At 43.9% G+C, this 21714-nt stretch overlaps 1 long non-coding RNA gene across 1 annotated transcript; it reads right to left on the reverse strand.

Annotated features, from left to right (window-relative positions):
* Nucleotides 1-334: 334 nt before the first annotated feature.
* On the reverse strand, nt 335-1475 carry LOC129534863 (uncharacterized). The gene is made up of 2 exons (XR_016036997.1): nt 1312-1475; nt 335-443 (listed from the first exon to the last, which is right to left on the reverse strand). It is a non-coding gene; the product is annotated as an uncharacterized LOC129534863 (long non-coding RNA).
* Between the last annotated feature and the right edge of the window lie 20239 nt (nt 1476-21714).

Below are 21714 nucleotides of genomic sequence, written 5' to 3' on the forward strand. Positions count from 1 at the left end.
GAAAAGGATGGGAAGAAAAGATACATTCATACAATTGAACAATTGCTGAAAGTGGAAGTGGGGCTGTGGATTACATTATAATGTAGAAACCATAGGATTTCCTGATTTTGGAGGTTATGTGCTGGTTCTACAGGAGAAACCACCCATTTGGATAAAACACATAGAGTATTTTAGATGATGTGGCAAATGTGAGTACTTTTTCCCATTGCTAGGAGTTTTCTGTACATTTTAAATTACTGGAAAGTAAATTATGTTTCAAAACAACCATATCAATACCACAAAAGAAAATCAGATTAGACAGGCATGAAACTTTCTTATACAGGCCAAGACTTACCCAGACGAAGTTCAAGGGAAGCTGTGATGCTTACTGCCATTGTAGGAGTCCACATGGAATGAAGAGGTACTGTGGGAAGTCTATTAGGAACCACCATCCTCCGGATGACCTATTGCAGGAGGAACAGATTTTACAAATAAAATTTTCCACATAACTTCACAAAAAGTTGTTAGAATACATTCAGTAAAGCTGAATCATTTCGGATCAATTTGCAATCATATAAAATACTACAATTTACAATCCCAATCAGTATACAAAAATCAGTTGTGTTTCTATACACTAATAACAATCAGAAACAAAAATTAAGAAAATCTCACTTACAATTGCATCAAAAGAATAAAACACCTAGCAACAAACTTAATCAAGGACATAAAAGACTAGTAGTCAGAAAACTAGAGAGCACTGATAAAGAAACCAAAGAAAACACAAATAAACAGAAAACTATTCCACGCTCATGCACTGGAACAATGAGGAAATAAAATGTCCATTCCAACCAAAGCCATCAACAAACACACTGACTGCAGTTACAAAATAATATTCAATGGCATTTTTCACCGAAATAGAAATATTCCTAATATTAGGCTGCTAATATTGAACAGGACCTTAAACAGCCAAAAGGACTCTGAGAAAGAAGAACACAGCTGGAGGCATCTTCCTCTCCGACTTCAAACTTCATCAAGGAGCTGGAGTAACCCCAGCAGTGAGGAACTGGCACGAACACAAACACATGGGCTCGAGGAAAGAACAGAGAGCCCAGGAACGAACCCACAGGAACGTGGTCAGTTCATGAAAATCAAACCAGGAACGAGCGAAGAGGAAAGAACAGGCCTCTCAAGAATCAGTGGCAGGAAAACTGGCCACCTACACTGAAGAACATCAGTGAAGGTCATCCTCTAGATCATCCAACGGAAATCTAAGTGAAAACCCGCCACTGTGCACAGGGAGCTCTTTCCCCGCAATCCTCCTCTGAGACGGACCTCCGGGCAGCGCTCAGCTGGACACAGGAAACGCCGACTTCGTCCTCATTTCTCCCTCTTGCAGCGCCTCCCTGCTGGCGGGCACTGAGGCAAGCCCGCTCCTCTCAGCCTGGACGCAGCCCCGTTTTCCAGAAGCCGGAGCCCTGACGCCCTGAGGAGACAAAGCTCCCCCAGCGGGTCCCCGAGCCCAGTGTGAAGCAAAGCGTCCTGCGCCCGCGGGTCAGAGCGGGGTGTGGCGCCCCCTGCCGGCCGCCAGAGAGGAGCGGGCAGCCCCGCGCTCAGAACCCAGAGGGCTCACCCAGAAGCAGCTCTGCTGGGAGCACTCAAGACTGCGAGCCCACACTGAAATGGAGCAGAATAGCTCCACGACCCTCCTCAAAACATGGCTAAGGAACAATCAGAGCCTGTATGGAATGCAGCCATGGAAAGGAACACATTTGAGTCCGTTCTAATGAAGTGGATGAACCTAGAGCGTATTAAACAGGGAAGTCAGTCAGAAAGAGAAAAACGTGGAATCTGGGAGGATGGTACTGACGAATCTGTTCACACAGCAGCAATGGAGATGCAGACGTAGAGAAGAGACTTACGGACAAGGGTGGGGAACAAGAGGCAGCGGGGGAGATGACTGCAGAGGGCAGCCTGGACGCATGCGCACCAACATCTGTAAAGAGACAACCAGAGGGAACCTGCTGTGTGACTCAGGGACTCAAACCGGGGCTCTGTAACAACCTAGAGAGGTGGGATGGGTGGGACGTGGGAGGGAGATTCGAGAGCGAGGGGACACACGTACACCTATGGCTAATTCATGCTGATGTATGACAAATCAAACCAATATTGTAAAGCGATGATCAATCAGCTAAAAATAAATAACTGTTGAAAAAAAAGATGGAATGAAATAAACAGAAACAGAAACTTTGCAACACTTTAATTCCATTTAAAAAACTATAAAAATTTTAGAAAACAACAAAAGATCTACATGACCTTTGGTCTGGTGATGAGTTCTAACACACAACCAAAAAGCCAACTTACCGAATTATTAATATAAATTATTTAAAACATTGACTTTTATAATTTTATACATTTACTCTGTGGAGGACCTTACTCGAGAGAATCAAAAGCAAACTGTTAAATGAACCACTGGCCACCCACCTTTGCCAGGCAACAGAGAAGAGAAAACACTTGCAGGAGTCATCTTACAACAGGAGGTCCTGGTAAGGAACAAAGAACTCACAGGCTACCACCAACCAGGATTCTGGAGAGGTCAAAAGGAGATGGGAGACTCCAGTCCACAGGTCTTACCAACCTCCCAGGATTCTCCTCGCTAAATCCATCTTGGCTGAGTGATGGGTGTACCCTCAGGAAGGACCCCAATTCAGAATGACTGGCAAGAGACAAACCAGAAACGAACCCAATGACCATAAAACCTGAGACTGTGAGCCACGTGGCAGAGCAGTTCTCTCCATTTCCCTCACCCTCCTGCCCTCCGCCCCGGCAGCCCTTCCCAATAAAGCCTCTCGCTTGGACAGCACTCCTCTCCTCGGACAACTCATTTCCAAGTGTCAGACAAGAACCCACTCTCAAGCCCTGGAAGGGATCCCCCTTCCTCCATCAAAATCAATATCCAGGAGAAAATATCTTCAAAATGCTATCTTGTAGAGAAGGAAATCAGAGAAGGCAATGGCAACCCACTCCAGTACTATTGCCTGGAGAATCCCATGGACAGAGGATCCTGGTGGGCTGCAGTCCCTGGGGTCGCTAAGAGTCGGACACAACTTCACTGAGCGACTTCACTTTCATGCATTGGAGAAGGATATGGCAACCCAGTCCAGTGTTCTTGCCTGGAGAATCCCAGGGACAGAGGAGCCTGGTAGGCCGCCGCCTATGGGGTCGCACAGAGTCGGACATGACAGAAGCGACTTAGCGGCAGCAGCAGAGAAGGAAATGGCACCCCCTCCAGTATTCTGGCCTCAGAAATCCCAGGGACAGAGGAGCTTGGTGGGCTACAATCCAACAGCAGGGCATTTCTGAGGGGAGGAAACAGTCCCAGGAAAGTTGAGGCGCTCGCCAAAAGCCCCAGAGCTTTTGATAGCACAGCCAGAACTGTGGCTGAGGATTCCCAGCTGCCAGGCCTCTTGATCCTGGCCTTTCTCACCAGATACATGTGTGGAAAACTAGAATCAAAATATGCCCTGGTGGCTCCGTGCTAAAGAATCCACCTGCCAGTGCTGGAGATGCAGGTGTGATCCCCGGTATGGGAAGATCCCACATGCTGTGGAGCAACTAAGCCCGTGTGCCACAACTGCTGAGCCTGTGCTCTAGATCCTGGAAGCCACAATGCCGAGCTCACATACTGCGATTACGGAAGCCTGTGAGCCTGTGCCCCACAACAAGAGGAGCCACTGCAGTGAGAAGCCCGCACACCACTAGTTATGGCCCACGCTCACCAAAACTAGAGAAAAGCCCACACACGAGGACCCAACACAGTCAAAAATAAATAAAATTGTTTTTCCTAAAAATGCATATCTGACAAAGAATCTGTACTCAAATTGTCCAAGAACACTAGACCAAACAAGCCCATTCATAATTGGTAACGACTGAAATAGACACCTGGCCACTGAGGGTATACTGATAGTAAACTGTCATACAGAAACATACTCACGATGCTGGTAGAATGCATGCACAGCCCCCTTTGGAAGACAGTCTGACAGTTTTTTCAGTAACCACATGGGACAAGCACTGAATTCTATGCATGATAAGTGGTGGAAGCCAGGTATCTTACCATTGGAACGGGAAGTTACAGATAAACAAAAGGAAAGGCTACAATATCCATGTCATGGTGGATCAGGTTGGAGACATCATCACAAATTACCTTTAACTGAATATGTTCAAAGTTAAGCTGGAATACATGTATATAGTTCCATGTATTGCCAGCTGAGCATATTTAGCTCCTACATGAATGTTTTAAATATCATTCTCTAATAAAAGGGAACAGGAAACGTCCCTGATGGCCCGGTGGTAAACCAACGCAGGGAACAGGGGTTCAATCCCTGGTCCTAGAAGATTCCACATGCCCAGGGACAACTAAGTCCCCGAGCAACTATTGAAGCTTGCATGCTCCAGAGCCCAAGTTCTGCAACCAGAGAAAGCGCTGCAATGAGAAGCCATGGCACAGCAACTAGAGGGTAGCCTCTGCTCACTACAACTGGACATCTAGCAACAAAGACCCAGCATAGTCACAAATAATTTAATGTTAAAAATAAAAGGACAGAGGTTCTCTGAAGAAATGACTGAGACTAGGGGTGAGACAGTAAACACATGAGCCGGGGTGACCTTAGAGTGTGAGAGAGTAGAGACTACTGTCAAGCTGTCCACACTGATAAAAACGAATGCTTACACAGTTTTACCTGTATACACTAGCAAATAACAATCTGAAAAGGAATTTAAAAACAATTCCCTTTCAATAATGTCAGCATTAATAAAATACTTTGCCATGGATGTAATGAGGGTGACAAGACTGGCACACTGGAAATTATACACGATTGCTGAAAAATATCCTGACTACATGTACAGATATTCCATAGCGATGGAAAGACTTAAGATGGGAATACCATGGAATGTATCCTCAATCTGAAATGAAGATTCAATATGAATTACAAAAGGCTGAAAGGTTGTTGCTAAACCACAAAAGATTCCAGGATTCTTGGCCTCCAGAGGAGAAGAATTCAATCCAGGGCCAGTGACGAAGCTTAATCACTCAGAGGTTTTGTGTCATAAACTTTTATTAAAGTACAAAAGAGATAGAGAAAGCTGCTGACATAGACATCAGAAGGGGGCAGAAAGAATACGCCCTGCTAGTCTTTAGTCAGATGTTATACAGCCACTAGCAGTCTAATTAAAGAAAGGCCCCTCACCCACAACATGCATTGAGATAACATTGGCAGCAGCTGAGGCAGCCCGGGTCATAAAGTGATTGACATGAATCCTGAAGAAAGGCAGGTTTCCAAGCAAATGTATAGTTTCGTTAACATAGATTAGGAGAGCAAGGTATGAGGAAAACATACTGGTTTGTCAAGTTGGTTCTGAGCCTTAAGGGGGAACCGACCTGAAGACAGAGTCTGGGGTAAATACATAGTACACTAACATAGCTTGAGACGAACATTTCCATAAGAAAAATGCATTGCTTAGCTCAAGGTTTGAGAAAAGTTAAATTCAAATGGAGCCAGGAGTCGTCATGGCAACACAGAATTTTAAGAGAAGCTTCCTTTTAAATTTGTATCGAGAATGGGAGAAAATGTAACACTAGTTTGTTTCCTCCTGCCTCTTAAGAGATTTAAAAAAAAAGTCTGACACTTGCAGCCTATTTTCTCTGTCCGGAGACCCCTGGCCCTCCTGCCTGTTACCCTCTCCAGGCCTTTAGGAAGCAATACACAAGCTGACCCTAACATACACGTGGAATGACAACGGACTCCAAGGAGCCAAAACAATCCTGTGAGTCTGCACTTCAAAGGTCCTCTGGTATGCTGTGCTAAGTCGCCTCAGTCACGTCTGACTGTCAGGACCTGCCAGGCTCCTCTGTTCTTGGGAATTTTCCAGCCAAGAATACTGCAGTGGGTTGCCGTGGATCGAATTCCTGCATTGGCAGGTAGGTTCTCTTGTAGCTCAGCTGGTAAAGAATCCACCTGCAATGTGGGAGACCTGGGTTCGATCCCTGGGTTGGGAAGGTCCCCTGGAGGAGGGAAAGGCTACCCACTCCAGTATTCTAGCCTGGAGAATTCCATGGACTGTACAGTCCATGGGGTTGCAAAGAGTCGGACACGACTGAACGACCTTCACTTTCACTCACTCTTTATCACTAGCACCACCTGGGGCAAAAGTGCCTCAGTGGAGACCAGGGAAACCCAGTTAAGAGAAGGGACTCAGAGACAAGGACGTGAGGGAAGGAGACTCTTAGCCACACTCAGAGAAGCCCGGCAGGTAGTTCTGCAAGTGGAAGAGGAGGAAGCAGGCTGGAGCTGTGTAGAAGATGAAAGAGGGAACTAAAGAATGCCTGATGATCTGAAGTGCAGCTGATGAAATAAGAATAGAAATAAGTGTTCGGTCACTCAGCCATGTCGAACCCTTTGTGACCCTATGGACTGTAGGCCACAAGACTACTCAGTCCATTGAATTCTTCAGGCAAGAATACTGGAGTGGGCTGTCATTTCCTTCTCCAGGAGATCTTCCCGACCCCAGGATTGAACCCGGGTCTCCCGCATTGCAGGCAGACTCTTTACCAACGGAGCCGCCAGGGAACAGAAATAGAAAGAGTGCACAATAAACGGACTGCACTTGAAACACCCCCAAACCTTCCCCACCCCTGTCTGTCAAAAAACTCTCTTCCAAAAAAACTCCCGAGGTCAAGGAAGGAACTTCAAGTGTACTCAGCTGTCCCAGGTTGCTGGGTTAGGGAGATGCTGAAGCAGGGGTGTCCCAAGAGGTAGACCCTCCCTTGCGTGGGGTCCTCAACAGAACTCCAATAGCCTTGGTAATGATCAGAGAGATTTATTTCATTTTTTAAAATATCCTTGTGGGATAAACTTAAAACTCAGCAATTCTGTTACAGTCTTCCTAAGAAAAAGTTTTCTTTCTTTAATGATGCGTGAAGTACCAACTGTGATGATGACTGTTCTAATATACCTCATAGTGTAGCTGACACTATGGATATAATTGTGTGAAATTGAACTTATTCAATAAAAATGATGAAGCACCTGCCTTGTGCCCATCACTTTCCAAGGGTTGGGAAGTACAATGAAAATACTCCATAAGACGCACAGCTGGTAGGCACATTATTTAAAAAAGCGTTTTACACTTCCAATAGTTTATTCTCAACGTCAACACTTGCCAATGAATGACCACGCTGGGTAGGAAGCTCATTAAAAACCCAGGAGCCAGAGTTCCTGGAACGATATCCCATTCTCCCTTGGACAGTCCTCCACCCTCTCTGGCTCTCAGTTTCCTCATCTGTAAAATCATGGACTACTGACTATAATTCATCCCTGGAACCCAAGCCTATTGAGGGGGAGGGGAAATATTACTCCAAGGCCTGGATGAGAGACCAGATTGAAAGAAAAATATGTCATTGCTGCTTTTTAGTCAAACAGACAAATACAATGAAGGAAGGAGTCTCTGGCCCTAAGGGATTTCCCTAGGGGGTCTAGTCTGGGAAGTTCTTACACATCAGGAGATGGCTCTGAGCTGGATTTCCACAAACAAGAACATCCATGCAAAGGACAAGCCTGCAGAGCTCTGTGCCCACCAGCCACAGAAAGAGACTGCCTCCCAGAGCCAGCAACATTTACAAGTGACCTCCTCAGGCCTTCGCCAAACTACAGGGGCACCTCTGGGTTTTCTGTTGCCCTCACTTTTCTGACTCTTTTTTTTAGAAAAAAAAAAGCACATTTCTTCATAGAATGCCACAGTGGAAAAAATAGGCCTTCAATTTTTAGACCTCAATTTGCAAATAAAGTTGGAGCTTTTTTTTGTAATTAAAGCACCACATAGTTTAAAATTTTTACACGTTCTAATTATTCAGTTCCCAAACACCACACTTACTACACAGGGTCCCCATGGAAAGGCCCGCTCTCAGCAGGACGGCCACAGATTCCACCCTCAAAGGGCAGCAAGGCGCCCTCCTCCCTTCTTTTCTGCCTGGGTGGCCGCCAGGTTTTTAAATCCATGCATCCTACCAAGTTTCTAGGGAGCAATTCGTGGACAGAGTACGGGCTGTGGAGTCCCAGCAGGCGAAATCACCAGGCAGGATAAATCCCCTGGACTTCCGGCAGGCACTAGGGTGCTTGGGAACACCGCGCGGCTCTGAGCTTTATGCGAAGGGGTAAAGCGGTAAAGGCCTTGACCCCAAAGGCGAGGCCTTTCTGCGACCGCCAGGTGAGGGGGCTCCGAGACTGCGCCAACAGAGAGGGCGGGATATGTGGTCCCCGCTCCACCCTGCGCCACCGAGCCCCAGTTCCCTTACCTGCGGTCCGCACCCCTCCGCTCCGCTCGCTCACTGGATGCCGATCGGTGGGGACCCAGGAACCCACGAAATGAGCGTTCCCAGCAGCAGTGGAGACCCCTGAGGCCTGGGACCCACTGCCTAGGAGCTCGGAGGAGGCGCGCTCCGCCCGCGATGGGGGCCAGGTGTGCTCCGCCCATGAGCCCACTTCCAGGAGAGGCCCGCGGGCCTCGTTACTGACGCAGGTGAAACCCATCCAGGAGCAAATCCACCCCACCGAGACAACCCAAACTTTTTATCAGCTGTGAAGTCGCTCAGTCGTGTCCGACTCTTTGTGACCCCATGGACTGTAACCTACCAAGCTCCTCCGTCCATGGGATTTTCCAGGCAAGAGAACTGGAGTGGGTTGCCATTGCCTTCTCCAGGGGAATCTTCCCAACCCAGGGATCGAACCCGGGTCTCCCGCACTGCGGGCAGACAGAGGCTTTACCGTCTCAGCCACCAGGGAAGCCCCATGCGCTAGGACGCTGGAAAGGGGGAGGCGGGCGAGGGGCCCGGCGCGCCCCCGGCCACCGCCCGGACGTGGACCACCACCGGGCCGCCCCGGGGCGCCGCCTTCCAGACGGCTTTCCCGCCCTCCCTTCCTTCCCATGCGGCGCCGCACGGGTGGAGGAGCGGCTCACGAGCCGGGCGGGGCGAAGCGAGGCCACCGCGCCGCTCTCAGATCCTTCCCCAGGTTCACCTATGGAAACCTTGTCAACGGATCTGTCTATAATTCAGGGATAAAACTATGACAACAGAAAGGAAAGATGACCTGACCTAGATGGCCATGATAGTCTATAGAACCAGAGAAAATTAGGTAAAATTAAAAAAATGTTTTCTTGGAAATTGTAAAGCTGGTTCTTTTGCCTATGCAATTAAAAACAATTAGCTTGTTAAACGGAGAAGGCAATGGCAAGCCACTGCAGTACTCTTGCCTGGAAAATCCCATGGATGGAGGAGCCTGGTAGGCTGCAGTCCGTGGGGTCGCTAGTGGTCGAACACGACTGAGCGACTTCACTTTCACTTTTCACTGTCACACATTGGAGAAGGCAATGGCAACCCACTCCAGTGTTCTTGCCTGGAGAATCCCAGGGACGGGGGAGCCTGGTGGGCTTCCATGTATGGGGTCACACAGAGTCGGACACGACTGAAGCGATTTAGCAGCAGCAGCAGCAGGGCAAAGCTTGAAGTTAACCCTTTCCTTGAAAATCAGTACCCACTTTGCCTGAGACCTCAGACTTGGGCAAACGAAAACTTCAAGACCCGCCCCCCCCAAAAAAAGGTCAAAGAGATATTTTAAATCTTAGGCTGTGTGGATTTATGTATGTCTCAGTGTGAGTCTTCTGTTTTATGATAATATTGCTGAAGTTGTGAGTTCTTATTTAAATAATCTAAAGAAAAGGAAGCCCTTACAAATCAAACAGTTCTAAATACAAGTAAAAATAACCTAAATGAATTTTGGATTCATGTGAACTGGGACATAGTCAATATTAAATATCTAGTTGTTTGTGTGGTTTTTTTTTTTTTTTTTGCACTACTCTAATATAGACATGTCTAAGAGTCATTGACATTAAGCATAAAATTTTCATAGTGCCTAGGTTTATTATAAGTTAAATATTGCTATATTATTATATCTGTCACAAGCTTGTCAACAAAGAAAGTACCTCGAAAAATAAACAAAAAAAATCTCCAAAAAATGTAAATGCGATATGAACTTTTAGATAAACTATTAAAAATAACTATACTTTAAAATATCTGTCTATAACAGTCTCGATTGAAGGCAGAGGAGAAGGGGACAGCAGAGGATAAGATGGTTGGATGACATCACTGACTCGATGGACATGAGTTTGAGCAAGCCCCGGGAGTTGGTGATGGACAGGGAAGCCTGGAATCCTGCAGTCCATGGGGTCGCAGAGTCAGGCACGACTGAGCAACTGAACTGAACTGAACTTACAATAGTTTCTCCAGATTTTGGTTCCCTGAATTTCTATTGTGCTAAACTAAGGGATGACAGTGTATTGAATAGCTAGGTCATTTCCAAATAAATTAAGGTCACTACTTGACAGGACCTTCCTCTTATATAGAAACTAAAGAAATTTTTGACTATCCATGAATAGTGTCTGGTGCCATCCTAAGATGTTCACTATAGGAAAGCAAATTTTTTTTTAGATAGTATCACTGATATGTATGTTCACCAATCTATAGAATGCCAATATAAAAGTCAGTTCTTGGTTGCTTAAAGAAAATGTATGTCTTGTTATTACAGAAGGTGTGAGGAATGAAATCGCATTTTATGAAGGAAAAAGAAGTAGTTCTGACTTACAGGTGGCAGTTTCAGGATGGGAGAAGCAAAGGAATGGGTACAGAATGGGATAAGGAGGTTTTATGGAAAGCGGACCCCCCAGAAAAGAGTTTTGTGCCTAGTACAAGCTTTCTTGAGATGTTGAACTGCCTTTGCTAATGGATTTTAAGTTTCTTTACCTCTTAAGTGATCTGTTCTAGGTTTACCTTTGAAATCTTTTGTTAACTTTGGCTAAGTGGACAAGTATTGTTTCACAGTAACTTATGTGAACCTACCTGACTGTTATAAACCCTTTTGATATTTATGAACAAACCTTCCTAAATAACTGACTTCTAGCTAACTTTGGGATGCTTCAGAGGGCCCCTGAGACCTCCCAAAGAGAGATACTAAACAACCTGAGTTAATTTGGCATGTTAAACTACATGGGAAGTGTCAGAAGGAGTGAAGAATCTTCTTAAGTTATAGTGTACGGTTGATGATACTAATATAGATATCCTAGAAATTATGTGACATTCATGAAAATCTGATATGTTCTAGTAAAATGCTGTCAGTTATAATTCTAGTTATCATATTAAAGTGTTTCAAGTCACAGCAATGACCAGGTTACTTTGTCAATTTCAATTTAATCAGGTTTTAAACATGCCTTCTATGGTTTCACACTGATGCCTTTGCAAAAATACTGGTACTTTGAGATATATGGAAAAGACTTCTCTAAGCTTACCCAGTGGCTCAGAGGGTAAAGTGTCTGCCTACAATGTGGGAGACCCAGGTTCGATCCCTGGGTCGGGAAGATCCCCTGGAGAAGGAAATGGCAACCCACTCCAGTACCCTTGCCTGGAAAATCCCATGGACTAAGAAGCCTGGTAGGCTACAGTCCATGGGGTCGCAAAGAGTTGGACTCGACTGAGCCACTTCACTTCAAGCTTACCCATACACAATTTTTTTGTTTGTTTGTTATCTGGGAAGCTGGTACCAGACTGGAATTTAGCCTTCTCTCTAGGTTAAGAGGGGAGAAGGAAATGGCAGCCCACTCCACTATTCTTGCCTAGAGAATCCCGTGGACAGAGGAGCCTGTTGGGTTGCTGTCCATAGGGCCACACAGAGTCGGACACGACTGAAGTGACTTAGCATGCTTGCATGCATTGGAGAAGGTAATGGCAACCCATTCCAGTACTCTTGCCTGGAGAATCCCAGGGACAGAGGAGCCTGGTGGGCCATGGTCCATGGGGTCGCAAAGAGTCGGACACGACTGTGTGACTAAGCACAAGCAAGCACTAGGTTAAGAGTGGAAAAGGCAATGGCAACCCACTCCAGTACTCTTGCCTGGAAAATCCCATGGGTGGAGGAGCCTGGTAGGCTGCAGTCCACGGGGTCGCAAAGAGTCAGACACGACTGAGCGACGTCACTTTCACTTTTCCCTTTCATGCTCTGGAGAAGGAAATGGCAACCCACTCCAGTGTTCTTCCCTGGAGAATCGCAGGGACAGGGAGCCTGGTGTGCTGCCGTCTATGGGGTCGCACAGAGTCGGAGAAAACTGAAGCGACTCAGCAACAACAACAACTAGGTTAAGAGAACTCAGTTTTCTTAGAATGCAGCTTTCGATCACAGATTATCAATTTCTTTACCTTTCAGTGATTTATATTTGTTTTAATAATCTTTTTTCTTTTTACTTCGGTAAAGTAAATAAGCATTATTTAAGATTATGGTACATGTAGGATGGACCAAGCTTTCCCCACTCCTGCAAATTCCCTTAACCCCTCGGATTCATTTCAACATGAATTTTAGAAATAGCAGTCAACATCTACAAAAGGGCCTGCTGACATTTTAACTGGGATTGCATTAAATCTATATACAAGTTGCAGAAAATTGATATTCTATCCATGTTTATCCATAAACATGGCATCTATCTCCATTTAGGAGTTCTTCCTCTCATTATATTTTGTAGTTAGTAGAGCACAGGTCTTCCACATTTTTTCCTGTATATTTATCTCTTAAGTAGTTCATGTTTTATGTGATTATAAATGGATTGTTATTTTAATCTCAATTTCCAGTTGTTTGTTGCTAGTATATTGATCTTACATTTTCCAACCTTGCTAAACTACTTATTAGTTCTAGTAAATACACAGATAAATAGATTTCATGTGATTTTCTATAGATGATCATGTTATCTGTAATAAAAGACAATGTTACTTCTTCATCTCCAGTCAGGATATCCTTTATTTCTCTTTCTTGCCTGGCGGGCTAGTGAAAACCTTCAGTACAATATTACATAGACGTGATGAGAGTAGACAGCTTTGCCTGTTTCCTCATCTTGGAGGGAAGAATTTCATCTTGGAACATTATGGTGTTAGCAGCAGTTTTCATAGACACCTTTTATCAAGTTGAGGTTATTTCTTCTATTCCTAGTTTGTGGAGTGTTTTTATTAGGATCAATGTTGGGTATTTTTCAAACTCCTCTTCATCTCTTGAGACGATGATATTGTTTTCCTTTTTTAGTCTTTTAATAGGGTACTTGTCACTGATTGGCTTTTCAAATGCTAACCTCACTGCGCCCCTTAGATAAACCCTTTTTGGTCATGATGTGTTTTATCCTTTTAATGTGGTGTTAGATTTGATTCAATGATTCGATGCTTTCAATAGATAACTAGTTCCTGACTAATCTTCCTAAATCACTGCTTTTATGAGGTCAATATTTTTCCACAAACTAATGATCCACAATGTGATTTATTAAAGCATTATGTAAATTTGTCTCAAATCAGAAAGAGCCAAGATGTCCAACAATAGAGAATTATTAAGTACAATTTGATGTATCAATAAAGTATTATACAGTCATAAAGAATATATTACAGAAAAATTGATCTGAAGAAAATACTTGTACATTATTAAATATAAAGAAAAGCATGAAACAAAACACCTGGAAGTAAGTACAAATTATATAAAAAGAAGTAAATATTCATTGACTCAGAATTTTTGCTTCTTGGAATTCATCTAAGAAAATACTAAAGAATGAGTGCAAAGATTCCAAGTTTATTTCACATAAGAATTTTTTAATTTTTATTTTTATATTTTCCTGTATATTCCTATATAGAAAAACACACATTAAAAATGAAGAAAGATCTGTAGTTAATAACATCAACTTCTACCTCAAGAAATAAGAAAAACATCAAATTCCTTAAAAGATACACACTACATACCAAGCTTATTGAAGAAGTAGATAACCCAAGGAAGTTGATATCTATTGAAGACACTGACTTTGGAGTTTTAAAACTTCCTGTAAAAAAAAAAAAATCCATACTCACATTTGGCTGCAAAGAACTGGAAGTAGGGCAATGCATTCCATACCATTAAGATTTTAGCATAATACTATATATGTGAGGTTGCGGTGGTGACAGAGGAGTGAGGACGTCAGGATGGGTGGAAGAAATATTAAAAGATACTGCTGGGCTGGTGCAAAAGCAATTGTTTTGCACTGTTGCACTTTGCCATTACATACTGGAATACATTCTTAAATAAATGTGGTTATGTTATACATCATTTTAATGCGCATTTCTCAATTTATGGTTTTTTGCTAATGATTTATGACTTGCTGTTTACTGTAGATTTATTTTAGACTATAGAAATGATGTTAGACCAAAAGCAAATTCAAGAAATTTTTAAATTCAAAATCAGTCATAAAACAGTGGAGACAACACACAACATCAACAACTCATTTGGCCCTGGAACTGCTAAGGAAAGTACAGTGCAACAGTGGCTCAAAGTTTTGCAAAGCCTTGACGATGAGGAGCGCAGTGGCTGGCCATCGGAAGGTGACAACGGCCAATGGAGAGCCATCATCGAAGCTGATCCTCTTACAGCTACATGAGAATCTGCTGAAGAACTCAGCATCGACCACCCTATGGCCACTCAGCACTTGAACCAAATTGGAAAAGTAAGAAAGCTAGATAAGTGGATGCCGCGTGAGCTGACTAAAAATTTAAAAAATGGACTTTGGAAGTGTAGTCTTCTCTTATTCTATGCAACAGCAATGAACCTTTTCTGGATCAGATTGTGACATGCGATGAAAAGTGGATTTTATACAACAAATGGCAGTGACCAGCTCAGTGGCTGGACCGGACTGAGAAGAAGCTCCAAAGCACTTCCCAAAGTCAAACATACAACAAAAAAGGTCATGGTCACTGTTTGGTGGTCTGCTGCTCATTTGATCCACTATAGCTTTCTGAATCCGGGTGAAACCTTTACATGTGAGAAGTATGCTCAGCAAATTGAGGGGATGCACAGAAAACTGACGCCAACACTGGCCAACAGAATGGGCCCAATTCTCCACAACAATACCTGACCACATGTCTCACAACCAATCCTTCAAAAGTTGAATGAATTGAGCCTCAGATGAATGAAGCTTTGCCTCATCCGCCATATTCACCTGATCTCTCGCCAACCAACTGCCACTTCTTCAAGCATCTCAACAACTTTTTGCAGGAAAACGCCTCCAGAACCAGCAGGAGGCAGAAAATGCTCTCCAAGAGTTCGTTGAATCCTGAAGCACAGATTTTTATGCTACAAGAATAAACCAACTTACTTCTCATTGGCAAAAATGTATAGATTGTAATGGTTCCTATTTGACTAATAAAGATGTGCTTGAGCCTAGTTATAGCGATTTAAATTCACGGTTCAAAACTGCAATTTTTTTTGTGTGTGTGCACTAACCTAACTATAAACAAGAGGTTAGGGAGGTGACAAAGTCCTCAACGAAGACGTCAGGATGAAATATTAAAACAAAAGATACTATCACACCTAGTGACTGATGCTGTAGGAATTAAAATTCATCTCTATCTTTAAAGCAGTGGCATTTTAGGTAAAATTGTGTCTTTGCATTTCTCTTTAAAATACCTATTTTCTTAGCATTTGTTCTCACTTGTTAAGCAGTGGTATTTTTTAACTACTTAATAAAGGTTTCTTCATAGAAGGAAACCAGGTCAAATGTTTCTACTGGATTCACATAACCCCACATTCAGTTCAGTTCAGTTCAGTTCAGTCGCTCAGTCGTGTCCGACTCTCCGCGACCGCATGAATCACAGCACGCCAGGCCTCCCTGTTCATCACCAACTCCCGGAGTTCACTCAAACTCATGTCCACAGAGTCAAATTCTCTTGATCTCAAAATAGTTTGTCCTTTTGATTTCTATTCTTTCTATATAAAGAAATAGCATACTTGAGAACTCTCTCTAATCTCACTATGCCTTTATTTGTTATCCTGCGATGTGTAGAAGCAAAGCCTGTCTGGTCACTTGACCAGCGAAGAACTCCCCGCGTCTCCCTGAAGGCAGATCCTAAGAGGCCACCCGCCGGCCGGCCCGGCAGCGCCCGGAGACCCGGGAGCCCGCGGGGGATGCGCTTGTTCGCGCGAGGAGAGAGAAGGCCCGTGTCTGAGCCTCCACTCTATCTTTCTTACCCACCTCCTCTCCTTTGTACTTCTCGTTCCCTCCACTTTCACCTGATACTTTTATTTTTTGCTGAAGTATAGTTGAATTACAGTGTTGTCTTAATTCCTGCTGTATAGCAAAGTGAGAAACTTCGCTTTATATTTATATATACACATCAGTTACACACACACATTCTTTTTTCATATTCTCTTCTACTATGGTTTATCACAGGATATTGAATACAGTTCCTTGTGCCATACAATTCAGTTCAGTTCAGTCGCTCAATCGTGTCTGACTCTTTGTGACCACATGGACTGCAGCATGCCAGGCCTCCCTGTCCATCACCAACTCCCAGAGTCCACCCAAACTTACGTCCATCATGTAGGTGATGCCATCCAGCCATCTCATTCTCTGTCATCCCCTTCTCCTCCTGCCCCCAAATCCCTCCCAGCATCAGGGTCTTGCCATACAGTAGGGTCTTATAATTTTTGAATGCTAAGATCTAAGAAATGTTGCATAATTTATCTCTTAAGTTTAGCAGGTTATTTAGCTCTTTGCTCAAAAATTTAAAAAGAAGGTCTGTCATCTCATTCTAAGATTTATTCTGAGCGCTTACCTAACTAGCCTTTGCCTCGGCTGGGCCGTCACAATCACAACAAAAGGAAAAAAATAGATGCCTGGGGTCATTGTTATCAGGAGGCTCGATCAGTGACCTGGTCCAGTTCATTAGACAAAGCAACAGATTTCTTCATAACCACCTGACCCCAGAAAAACAGGAAGTACACGATCAGTTTCACTATTGTTCATTTAACATCAAAGAGCAATACTACAAAAATATAAACATGCTTGAAGGAAACCCAGTTTCCATTTACTTTGTGGTCTTCAGGAATTCTCTAGGAGGTCTGTGGCATAACTACCCCAACCACAAACTCAGTTTCACAGCAGTCAAGAAGCACCAACTTTAAACTTCTCAATTTATGAATTATTTCCCTCATTCCTTAAGTCCCACTTGCAACTTTGAAGGTCTTAAGCTATTTAAATCCCCTTTATGATACATGCATGTAATACTATCAGTAAAGACCACTCAACCCAATCCTACCTAAACTACTGTCTCAACGTTCGTTAAGGAAATCTCTGAACACACTGGAAGCATTTATACCATGCGATGTACATTTCTGTTAGTGTTACACTGGCAGCCCAGAACTCTCCTGGTAAACTGCAATGGTTATTAAGACAGAATAAATATCACTCTATGTTCAATCTTTTTATTAAATACTTACTGACTTGGTATGTTGGGGAAGTTACTTAAATTCTGTAAGCATGGTCTGTTAGAACAGGAGCCAGCTTGCAAGAGCCAACTGTTAAACTTTTAGGAATTTTGCCTAAAGGTTTTTAAACCTTTGGAGACTTGCAATCAGTCATGGTAGGAGTATTTACCACAGGTAGTGTCAAATGCTACAAATGTGGGCACTTTTTCCCCATATAGAACTGGTTTACCAGCTCACTACTGTCTCTAAGCCTTAGTTTCTTTATCCATAAAATGAAAAAATAACTCCAATCTGTATTGGACACATTCAATTGCTGTGAATAGACACTCTGCTAGCCCCTGTCTCCAGTTTTTCTTTCTTTAATTTAGCTGTGCCAGGTGACATTGGATCTTAGTTCCCTGACGAGAGATTGAACCCCGCACCTTTGGCAGTGAAAGTGCAGAGTCCTAACCACTAGCTGCCCAGAAAATTCCCTCTGCTAGTTTAAATAGAAAAGGAATTTCCCAGAGTCTTAAAGATCCTAAAGAACTGTAGGGGAAGACATAAAATCAGTTATAGTTTGAGGTCCCCAAAATAAATCTCAGTCATACCATAACACTGGGACACCAAGGGACCTATTGCGTCTTCTATGTTTGGGAAGCCACCTGTCCATTTGGGAAGCTGCTCCTATGGTTACCAATTTTAAAACTACTTTGTCTCTACAATGCCCAGGAAAGCCTCTCTGGTCAAGATGCCACTGCAGGCAAACCAGAGACCTCCTCATCGCCTCTCCTGGCTCTTGCCTTCTGAACGTTTCCAGAGAGCAGCTGATTGACAGAAACTAATTCATAACCACAGCTGTAGCTGTATGGAAAGCTCAGAAATATAGCAGTCTTTATTTGGAGTGATCTTGTGTCCAGATAAAATATTGGGGGTTCTACTGTCATAGATTAAAAGAAAGGGGAAGAATAGCTATTGGAGGACATCTAGCAATCTGCGATAGACCACAGTTTCAATCCTTGAGATTTGTGAGCACCCTTTTTCCCACAAAGAAAACTCATACCTTACCTAAGAGAGATGACTTCAAAGTTCCATTCAGAGACTAAACCCAGCTCTGGTTTAGGTCAGGATATCTGAGTGACACAAAGTTCTCTTTGTGTCTGAATTAGGAGAACACAAAGTTCTCTCCATTAGGTCCAGATGTGGCTACCCATAGACAGGTGATCCAGGAAGTGACTAGTAAGTTATTCCCCCATGCCTAGCACACACACACACACACACACACAAAATTCTATGGTGAAATAGGGACAGGATAACTATAATAAAAAGTTCTCTTCAGAAAAAAATTATTGTAATGAGCAGGAATTTCAGAGGTGTCTGCCCTGGCAATAGACTATTATAATTTCCTATGTTAGCCCATCCAAAAACCTCTGCTTCCTCTGTCATCTCCAAGACCACTGGCTTTGTTCACTTGGTGATCCCTCTCGGTCCATTAGCCTCCTCTGTCCCACTCAATTGGGCATTGGAGTGTCTGCTGTTCTTGGGGCTGCAAACTCTCACGTCCTGCTCTTCACTAGTATAGGTTTGGTACTTAAGTTTGCATTGAGACTGACTCAAGACAGTCAGGCTTTGGCAGGCCTGGTTTATGGTTTTTCTGGTAAAGAATTTCCTCTTAATAGGCATGCGGTCTTTCTTCTGGTCAGTTTCTGTATAAAAAGTAAACCCAAAGAAATCATCTAGAGATTATATGCACGTGCACACGCACACGCGCGCGCACACACACACATACATATGTATGTTTATGTTTATCGACAGAAGTCCACAGACTTGGTTTTCATTCCTACCTGCTACAGTCTGCTGGAGAAGGCAATGGCAAGCCACTCCAGTACTCTTGCCTAGAAAATCCCATGGATGGAGGAGCCTGGTAGGCTGCAGTCCGTGGGGTCGCTAAGGGTCGGACGCGACTGAGCAACTTCACTTTCACTTTTCACTGTCACACATTGGAGATGGAAATGGCAACCCACTCCAGTGTTCTTGCCTGGAGAATCCCAGGGAAGGGGGAGCCTGGTGGGCTTCCGTCTATGGGGTCACACAGAGTCGGACATGACTGAAGTGACTTAGCAGCTACAGTCTGCACAGCCTTTTTCAGGTCTAATGATGATGTCTATGGGTTGAGCTGTGTTCTCCATCCTAAAAAGATATGCTTGATCTTACTCCCAGTACCACAGTATGTGATCTTATTTGAAGACAAGATCTTCACAGTGGCAATCAAGTTGAAATGAGATCATTGGGGTTAGCCCTAACCCAATATGACCTGTGTCCTTACAAAAAGAGGGCAAATCTGGACACAGTCACACACACAATGACAATGCCACATGAAGATAAAGGCAGAGATCAGGGTGATGTAGCCACAAGACAAGAAACGCCAGAGGTTGTCAGTGAACCGCCAGCAGCCAGGGGAGAGCCACGGGACAGGTTTTCCTGGCGATTCTCAGAAGAAACCACCCTGCCAACATCTTGATTTCAAAGTCTAGCCTCTAGAACTGTAAGATAATAAATGTCTGTGGTTCAAGCCACCCAGTTTGCGGTACTGTTTTACAGGAGCCTTCGAAATTAACACGGGGGGCTTCCATGATGCCTAGGATTTCGAAAGGTAGGGCTACACCCTTAACCTGATCTGTACTGCTGGGCTGATTCTTCTTGCCGAGCCCAGAAGGCTTTGGACATGTTCTTGTCCAGGAATTAGGGCCACTGTGCCACTTCAGGGCAAATTCTTACCGTTGCTTCAGTGTGGAGGTACTGATATAGTGGATTTTTAACACTGTGAAGCACCAAATTATTGGCTTCACAAATATTTTAGATTCTTTGACACAGGTGGAGATTCTCTGCTGTAGCTTGAGATTCTCTGACCTTTCCTGAGCAGAGATCCGGGTGGCCCTCAGCACCCTCAGGTTCTGCAATTGAATCAGTGCAAGTGGAACCTGTGGAGAAGGAGGGCCAGCTGCTGCTGTCCTTACCAACTGCTTCTTGGACGGCCAGGTCAAGAAAGTGTCCATCAATATCCTTCAGGGTATCACCTTACTTTTAAATTCCAAACTTTGGACCAGTCAGCATTCACTTGGAAAGAACAGACGCTGTTTCAACTAATCTAATCAGAAAAAGAATTAGTATAGGTTTTGTTACGGCTTAGGGAATCAGTTGGAAGGTCGAAGACCTCCTTTCAGAACAGGATGACGGGGCGGGGGGGCACCAATGCAGATGTTCCTACAGCTACTGGGAAACCATCAGGATGACCACCTTCAACTGGGGCAGGGCGATGGGAGACAGAAACTTGCCCAAATGGTAGAAGCAGTGAAAGCACTACTTTGGCATCTCTTCAGATCTCTCACAACTACATCTGATTAGCAGGATCCAAGTCCATTCGGAGCTCTTACAGAGCACCTGGGGAATGTCTGTTATTCTGGACACTGCTGTGCCAGGCAAGAAATTAAGGGCTCTAATTCAACAACAGAAAAGGGGGAAGGAGATAAAGCAGTAGTCAGAGTGTGAATGTAAACATTTTAGAATTATCTCCAATACAGAGCAGACCCTTACCAACTAACACATTTATGGAAACACAATACAAGTTCTTAAGAGAGAAAATGTGAAACCAGAAACAAGAGGTGAGGTTTGTAAAAGGCAAACTATGTCACAATCGCTTTGCACTTTAGCTTAGCCAAGTGCAAGACAGTGTTCTCTGAGCTGGAGTATTTAACATGCACCCTTTTTAGTGAGCAAAGTTCATTCCCTGCAGGAGAAACTGACCTCATAAGTCCGAGGTCCTGGTCCAGTTGAATTCTCTTAGACTTTGTTCCTTCTCAAGTGGCTTCACCTCCCCTTGCGTTTGATACCCATGATCCAAGGAAATATCTCAAGCCTGAGTTTATCTCTTAAAATTGCTGTTGTTGCTGTTCAGTCGCTGAGTTGTGTCCAACTCTTCGCAGCCCCATGGACTGCAGCATGCCAGGCTTCCCTGTCCTTCAATATATCCCAGTTTGCTCAAATTCATGTCCATTGAGTTGATGATGCTATCTAATCATCTCATCTTCTGCCACCCCCTTCTACTTTTGCCTTCCTTCCCAGCATCAGGGTCTTTTCTAACACGTCAGTTCTTTGCATCAGGTGGCCTAAGTATTGGAGCTTCAGCTTCAGCATCAGTCCTTCAAATGACTCTTCAGGGCGTTGATTTCTTTAAGGATGGACTGGTTGGATGTCCTTGCAGTCCAAGGGACTCTCAAGAGTCTTTAGCACCACAGTTCAAGAGCATCAATTCTTCAGCTCTCAGCCTGCTTTATGGTCCAACTCTCACATCCATACATGACCATAGCTTTGACTATACAGATCTTTGTCAGCAAACTGATGT

This window comes from Moschus berezovskii, chromosome Y, assembly GCF_049115385.1.
Source record: "Moschus berezovskii isolate FMDL1 chromosome Y, NW_MosBer_1.0, whole genome shotgun sequence".
Lineage (NCBI taxonomy): Eukaryota > Metazoa > Chordata > Mammalia > Artiodactyla > Moschidae > Moschus > Moschus berezovskii.